This window comes from Rhinolophus sinicus, linkage group LG09 (assembly GCF_036562045.2).
Source record: "Rhinolophus sinicus isolate RSC01 linkage group LG09, ASM3656204v1, whole genome shotgun sequence".
Classification (NCBI taxonomy): domain Eukaryota; kingdom Metazoa; phylum Chordata; class Mammalia; order Chiroptera; family Rhinolophidae; genus Rhinolophus; species Rhinolophus sinicus.
Genome location: NC_133758.1, coordinates 49,325,033 through 49,333,152, shown reverse-complemented (window position 1 = coordinate 49,333,152; position 8,120 = coordinate 49,325,033). Strand labels below are relative to the sequence as shown.

At 39.0% G+C, this 8,120-nt stretch overlaps 1 long non-coding RNA gene across 1 annotated transcript; it reads left to right on the top strand.

Annotated features, from left to right (window-relative positions):
• LOC141573168 (uncharacterized) lies at positions 1–5,808 on the top strand. Its single transcript, XR_012498797.1, has 2 exons — positions 1–1,617; positions 5,460–5,808. It is a non-coding gene; the product is annotated as an uncharacterized LOC141573168 (long non-coding RNA).
• The last annotated feature ends 2,312 nt before the right edge of the window (positions 5,809–8,120 follow it).

The following is an 8,120-nucleotide window of genomic DNA, read 5'->3' as shown; positions in this document are numbered from 1 at the left end:
AAAAAAACAGCGATCTTTCTGTCTCTCTCGGAATAAGCATGAGCCAGCACCAAACAGCTGTAGATGACAGACCCAGATAACACTGCAGTAGAAGGCCTGGGCTCTGAGTAACATCGAGTTCTAGCACAGGCAATGAATGATACGGGCAAGAAGGTAAATCCGTGGTGCAGGTGTGCCCGCAGAGCTCTTTCACACTGCTTTCCCCTCGTACTTATTATAACGGTCCAAAAAGTACATCGATCCCACACTCACCTGTCTCCAGTGGACCCCAGAAGCAACAGTCAAGGATATGTTACAGCTGTCACCTCCCTGGGGACACATTTAGGGACTAGACAACTTTTGTCTCTGGTGTCCCAACCAACCGCTCCTCTTTCTTCAGGAATTCCACTTACTAGGTCTTTATCAGAAGTGCCATTTAAAAGGCTCTATGTTAATCATTTACTTCTTAATATGACCTTACATCATTCTACTACTTCCCCCAAATATGTACTTCTTGAGCCTTATCTTTAATTGCAAAGTGAACATTTCAAATATAGAGAAAGGGGAGTCACATGCCTCAAAAGGATCCTCAAGTGACGATGGTCCAATCTGCCACCTGGGTTTTCCATTTTGTTGAGGTGGTGTGTGCATTATGATGAAACCCAAATTTGCTTTCTTTGAGTGGTGATGTGCTTTCTGTTTGCAGCTTTTATCCTAGTAGATTCATGAGATCCAGACAATGAGGTAAAAGTCAATCTAGTCACTTCTGAGGAACTTATTTACATTGGGTGAAGAAGTTAATATTAGGGTAGGATTTCATTTGCAAAGTATGTTAATTTTTTCAGCCAGTATCTGGTAAGGCCATACTATATCCCAGGCACTGTGCTATGTGCTGGAGGTTGTCTTAGGCTGTTCTCCCCAGAAACAAACCTGGAGGTAAGGACTTAAGGGCAAATGGGTTTTATTAGGGAAGCAATGCCAGGAAGAAGTATACAACGAATGGGAAAGGGAGACCAAGGTGGGGGAAAAGTCAATATAGGGTGTATTAATGAGCAGGTTACAGGCAACTAGGACTTAATCCTTGGGTGACCTTAGGGATGGAGCACCCAGAGACACAGAAATGTATAAGGTGGTGAGGGATATAAATGATAAATGTCTATTACATTGTTTTGTGCACCTGAAACTAATTAAAAAAAGTTATTAAGATATATAATAAAAAAAGAAAGAAATATATAAGGTGGCTTGTGGTGGGAGTGGAAAGCGGCTGTACTTATAGGGTGAAGCACCAGTAGAGAGAAAGCATTGCAGGGACTCCTACCACTGCTACCAGGGTAACCAGAAGGTACCTTGTCCCTTCCTTCTGTTACTTAAAGCTTAGTGGGAGGGTCAATGAACGTCGATTATTCTCTGTTCTCTAACACTAAAATGTTAAACTGACTCTACCCTTATTAACCTATAATCCACATTGTAAACAGTGATGGGGATTTTGACAGCAGCTCCTTCCCTTGCAATTCATGACAACTACTGTTTCTTACAGGTAACCAGCCAAGGCAGTGTTGAGCCCAAATGGAAGGCCTCTATTGAGTGAATGGATTGGACTTCCTCTAAGGAAGGCACATTGTTGGAACCTTCCCAGTGGTACATTTGCTTTAACTTCTTTTTGCAGCAAGGGAGATTTTTTTATTTTAGTCCAACCGTGTGACATTCCTTGCTCTCTAGAGACAATAGTGACATTAACAGTATGACTGGCCAGAGTTGGGGTGCTGTCAGGCCAGCGCCAAACATTGGTGGGCTTGGGGTAAGAGTACAAGTGGAGACTCATCATATGTCTAAATATTACAAAGTTATTACTCAATTTAGCAAGTTATTATATATTATATCTTTCTACCTTGACAACTACAACAATATTGAAAGGTAAGAAAACCTATATTGCTTATATGACAAAAGTCAACAAAATATTAAAGACAACTGAATATATTATGAGTATCTAGATTTTCTGTTGGTAGTCTGGCTCTATAGATAAGTAATAAAATATATACATAATTCATACATTATTATATATTTATTCCATTTATAACATTGATTCTTTCCCTTTATGTTACTAAAATCACTGATATGTTGTTATAATGAAGATTGTCACATAATTTGTGTTCCAGTGACAGCAGGGATCTGAAGTTATGCTATCCTGTGTGGCATACCTACTCACACTTCAGTTCTGTTCTGCAGTGGCACTAGCTATATTGCAAGTGCTCAGTAGCCACGTGTGGCTGGTGCCCACTATATTTGATGACACAGATATAGAACATTCCCATCATCATAGGAAGTTCCATTGGACAACACTGATAAAGGATTTGTGTATTCATGTGCTCGCTTTGGCAGCACATATACTAAAAAAGGATTTGTGTATTCAAATTATACAAAATTTGAGTATATTTCCATCAAAAATGTAAATTAAATTTTTAAAATCAGGGAATTAAAATTACTTTCTTACAGTGGTTGAAAGTTATTTTCTTCCAAATGGTTCAGTTACCTATTAGAATTAAAATTTTAGCTACAAATTATGATTATGAATATTTAGATTATGAACATTTAAATAAAAAATATTTGTAAAAAGCTTAACATTTTTATTATTTGAAAGTGAAAATTTAATTTTGCCTTAATTTTTAATAAAATAGGAATCTATTAGCAAACCTAGCATTCAAAGTTCACCTGGTTGTCAATTTAAAGAATCAGTATCATGTTTCACATGTGTTAAAACTACATACCTATTATTTTAACAGTAATATTAGTTATTTAATTTTGCAAAATATTCCTCAATCACCATGTTCAAGTACATGCAAACACTATACTAATGTGTGACTTCCAGCAGAACCATGGATTGGATCATGAAGAGAAGCAAGAAAATTGATGTTTGGCACTACTAGGAAACGTTGCTTATGATTTAAGACTATTTAATTAATATTCTTGCTGTCCGAAAGGATTTGACTTTTAATTTGACTTTTTTTTAACTAAGTTCCTCTGCCATTATATCATCCATACACCTACGAGTGTGCATATGCCGTAGCAGTAGCAGCATACCTTAAAAACCTCATTGTGCTATTTCAAGGACAAAAGTTGTTGTGGAACATTTTTCTGGGGCCTGAACAGAGTTAGTCTTAAGAGTGGATATTTAGGGTTATGTTTTATGTGCTCTCAGCACTGAGCACCAGCTTCCTCATGACAGAGGTGACCATGTGTCCCTTAATAAATTTAATTGTATGTGCATGCTACACAGGGTCCTGAAAGGCACAGGCTCAGGGCAGGAGCACACTTTGCCGAATCTGTGGGTAGAACTGCCAACTGTCCTTATTCAGTGATGGTATCTTTGGCAGCCGTAACTCTGTTTGTGAAACTTGTCCAAATTCTGTTAAAAGTCAAAATGTAAATTTAAAAAAAAAGAAAATTGATCCCACCATAACCTAATCCTACTGATCTGAAATGTTACGTTGAATTTGGAGGTTATCCATACGCAGAAAGTTCCTAATTTATCCAAAGTATCACCACACCTGCCAAAAAGCATAGACAAAAGGACCATTTAAACATCCCTCGGTGCTGCTTAATTGTCCTGAACCAGCAGAAAAGGAAAAGATTGTCATTGTTTTTGTTGCTCATGTTTTCTTCTCTAGGCCTTGCTACGATTACTTTCCATTTTTAGAGGCATATTAAGATCATGAAAAGTGTATTTTGAGATAATAAATGGAAAATGGAAATAAGCACCTTTGTATAGGTGTCTACAATGATGTATTCTCTTTAGGTGATCAAAGATAGCATGTCCTTAAAAAGGAAGGGAGTGAAGAGGGAGGGCGGAAGGGAAGAAAGAGAAGGAGTCAGAGACAGAGCTAGCTCAAAATTCGGAGTTCAACTTGACTGAGTCTCAACTGTGTACGTTAAATTAGTTAATTTCCATTTCCTGGCTTGTAAAAATGGTATTACATGTGAGTTCTGTGTGAATCCGGAGGCGCTGAGCAAATCTGATGATTACATTGATCTCTGATTAAGCAAGACTTTAAGTGAGCAGTGCATCACAATCTCCACCTACCCTGGTGTTTTTGTTTGTTTGTTTTTGTTTTTGACCTCAGAGAAGTGTGTGAGCCATGGGCAGCAGTGGGGAACTTGGACACAGTGGTGTGCTGGTCCCTGCTCTGCACATACACGCCATTGAGTCCACTGTACTTAGATTCAGACTTGAGAGGAGCACGTAGAACTTTGCACCCAGTGCTTCACAGCTTCACTCACCTTTTGAATGTATATACATGAAACCAGGAAGAACTGGATGAAAATGAAAAACATATCATTAGTTTTTCACCAGGGCTAGGAAGAGAACAGGTCATTTAAACATTATCCAGTGAAGCCTTGTTCTCACCTGAACAGAAGAAAGAACGGGGCAGATACCCTTTTTTGTAGTTGTTCATCTTGCCTAATGTCAGAATTTGTCACTAAGACAAAGCTCATCCTAGCATAGTTCAAAGCCACATTTGTATAAGAGCTTAAATCACTAGGATGAATTTTTAGATGCCCCAGGAATTCCTCCTCATGGCCTAATTAAAAGGGGAGAGGTAATAGGTTTTAGTTCTTTCCGTTGCTTACATTACCCTCAGAATATAAATTCAATTCCTGAAATGCTGATACTAGGGTAATACATTTACATATTCTTTTAAAAAAATCTTAACCCTTACACTGTTAATCTGTGTGACATTGGGCAAGTCACTGAATCTCTGCTTCATTTTCCCCATCCATAAAATGAATGCAATAATTGTACCCACCTTACAGAGTTGTAATGAGGATTAAATAAGATAATGCAAAGTGTTTAGAACAGTTTCTGATATATCATTATATAGATCATCACGTATAATGATATATAAGTTGTTATTAACCACTGATTTTAAAATCAAATACTAAAGAGTCGGCTCTGCACAAAATTCTATGATGGAGTTCCATATAGGTGGAGATGGTGAGGCAGGATAAGTAGCCTAGAGAATTGACCTCCCCCTCTAGGATACAAAGTGAGATGCCTCGCTGGTCACACAAGTGACTGAATCCAGCACCTGCAGCTGGAAAGAAGAATTGAGTTTCATCCAGCAAGGCTAACCTCTATGACCCATACCTGACCTTTAGCTAATAATAATGTCATTATAATCTCATTTACATTGCAGTTACTATGACTCCCATAATGCACCTGGCGCCATGACAGTTACAGAGGAGCCAAATAAGGAAGAAAGAGTGGGAAATGGAGGGTCCCACCTAGGTAGAGATGAATAAACCACATCAATGGGATGTCACCAATTCCCGCCCAGGAGGGATAAATACCCCTAATCAGGACTTTGTCCGAAATACTCAAATCTCTGAGTTCACCAGCACTTCCCTCTCAACTGTACTTTAGTTTCAATAAACAACCTGTGCTTTCCTGCGTCTGTCTCACTCTTGAATTCTTTCTTGTGCAGAGACAAGAACCTGGTCACCGCCACTCCGGGTTGACTTCTCTCTTGGACATCCCCATGAGTCTGTGACAACAATGGGATGGAAATACCTGGACCCAGTTACTATTAGATGGGAAGACCTTCAACAGAGCTTCCTGTCCTTTCTCATCAGACTCTCCTTTTCTGGGCACACTGAGGTGGTACGGGCGCCAGACCCAACACCAGACTATATCCAGTAAAAGCACATGGTTTATCGTGGCAGGCCCTTCTTGTTTGCTAATCTGCAAAATGAGAATAATAATTTCTGTACTGTCTACACCATTGCGTTGTAAAAGAGTCAATGACAGTGTGCATAAAACTTCTTTATAACAGGGCTTCAGTTACTAGACTTTGATTTTATTATGTAGCTCTTCTATTTCATTTTACCAGAGAGACCTAAAAGTTCACAGTTTGCAAATAGGTCATATTTTTATAAAAAATCTTTTGATTGGAACTTCTACCTTGTTTGCTATTTTAGATAAAATCGTTAGGATGGTTAATATACTCAAAAAAATCTTAGTTGTGGGGTCAATACAAGGTAGATCCTACATGGTGATCTCAATATACTAGAAAATAGAATTATTATATTCTGAATATATCTATTCATAAATACATTATATCTATGTTCCCAGAAACAGTAATAATGGGATGTCACAACCTGATGGAGAGTCCCCAGCTACAGTTTGAGCTCCAGAATGTCTGTCCCCTCAGCAGGTTGTTTTGTCTGCTCTTTGGGTAAGGACACAGATCTCCGGGTGAATTCCCTGCCCTGTGTGGGCAGGACACCAGAGCTGCTTTACACCCAGGGCCCTCTGGAGAAACAGGTCATGCTGTAATCTTTCTTTCCGCTCCTGCATCCTGGAGTAGGGGAAACAACTGCCTACACAAAAGCACTCCTCTGACCAGAATAGTCTGTCCGCCCTGCCCCTCTGGGACAGGAGAGCCAAAGGCAGGCTTTTTCCTGTCTGGAAACACGGCTCCATCTAGATGACCAGAAGCTGTAGCAACATTATAGATACAGTAACCACCCTCCCACAGATACATCTGGAGAGTTTTCAGCCTGGTTCATTGAATCTGAAAAAAGACAAAGAGAAAAAAACGATTGATGAAGATTTCATCACAGCCCACTAGCGGTCACTTTACAATCATTCCACTTTTAAGTCACCAAGAAGTCCTAGAAGAAAATGCAGTCTGCAATCCCTTTGGAGCTGGGAACTTTTGAGATCTGCTGGCTCACTCGTGGAAGGTGTGAAATGGTACTTCACCGTCTGAATCACAGTCAATTCAAAGGCACAGACACCAGCTCACCAGCAGCAGCTTCTTTCCATGTGGGGATTCATTAAAGGAAAGAGTGATGTCTTTGTGATCCTCTTTCTCCCCCAGAGGCTTTGAACTAATGTTTTATGTTAGTTCTTGTGCCTTTGTATGAGACAACTGTTTTTCTCAGAACACAGTTTAGAGGTTAGTCAGATTTTCCAAACCTCAGGGTGGAAATCATGGTACTGTATCACGTTCCCATGGATACTTACTTCCTTTTTATTTCACTGTCTTTAAAACAAATCTTTTGAAGTCAACAGGTAGGTTCCTTAAAACTCTGCTTGACTAATACTATTAAGAAACCTTACGCTTACAATATCAGTTCTACCTCAGATTTAATTATTGCACCAATGGTGTCCTAGGTCCTGTGATCTGTATAATACAGCTGAGTTTCCACTAGAATATGAAAAAAATATTTCACTGGTAACATCAAAGAAAAGAGCATCTTTACTTTCTCTTCATCTTTGATATTTTAAAGTTTCCAAATGTTGCATTTTGCATTGAAGATTTTTAGGCAGTCGTTGCTGTCAAGATGAGACAAGCCGTTGAGGAAAGCATTCAACTTATCTCAGTATGTTTTCTGGCTAACATTTACTGAAGTTTTACTACAAGCAAAGCATTTTGCTAGGGCATTAAAACTCTATAAGACATGTACGATTATTATGCCCATTTTAGAGATGAGGAAACAAGCGTAAAGATAGAACGACAGATCTTACCAAACGAAGGCGATATAGTAAGCCATGGTCATTCAGCTAGTAGTAACTGGTAGAGCGTGATTTGTAGGCAAATATTCTAATTTCCAGAACTCCCTTTCTTGATCGCTCTATCTTCATTTTTGTCTCTTTTCCTACCACAAATTCTTCATCAAATTTTGTCTAACTTGCCATCATCTGGCCACACAACGCATGGGTGTTTATTTATATGATGATGTGAAAGCTCCCATCTAAATTTTATCCATCCTTCAAAGATGGATTAGTTAGGATTGTAATAATCTGTGGGTAACAGGTAACCCAACCAATGCTGGCATACGGAGCAATGGTTAAGGGCATAGGCTCGAACAGCACACTGCCTGTGTTCGAAATCCAGCTTCTCCACTTACTGAGTAACTTGGGTAAATTATTCAAAGACTCCATGTGTCAACATCTTCATCTAAAAATTGGGATAATGAAGGTACTCACTTTTTTATGACCTTATGAGGATTAACTACAAATTTGAAAACACTGTTTAGAAAGTGCTGAAAAAAAAAGTTACTATCATACAGTTTCTCACTTAGAGGTAGGCTGCCCAGGTGGTGCAGCTACATCACCATGCCACAGAGGAGCCAGGTTC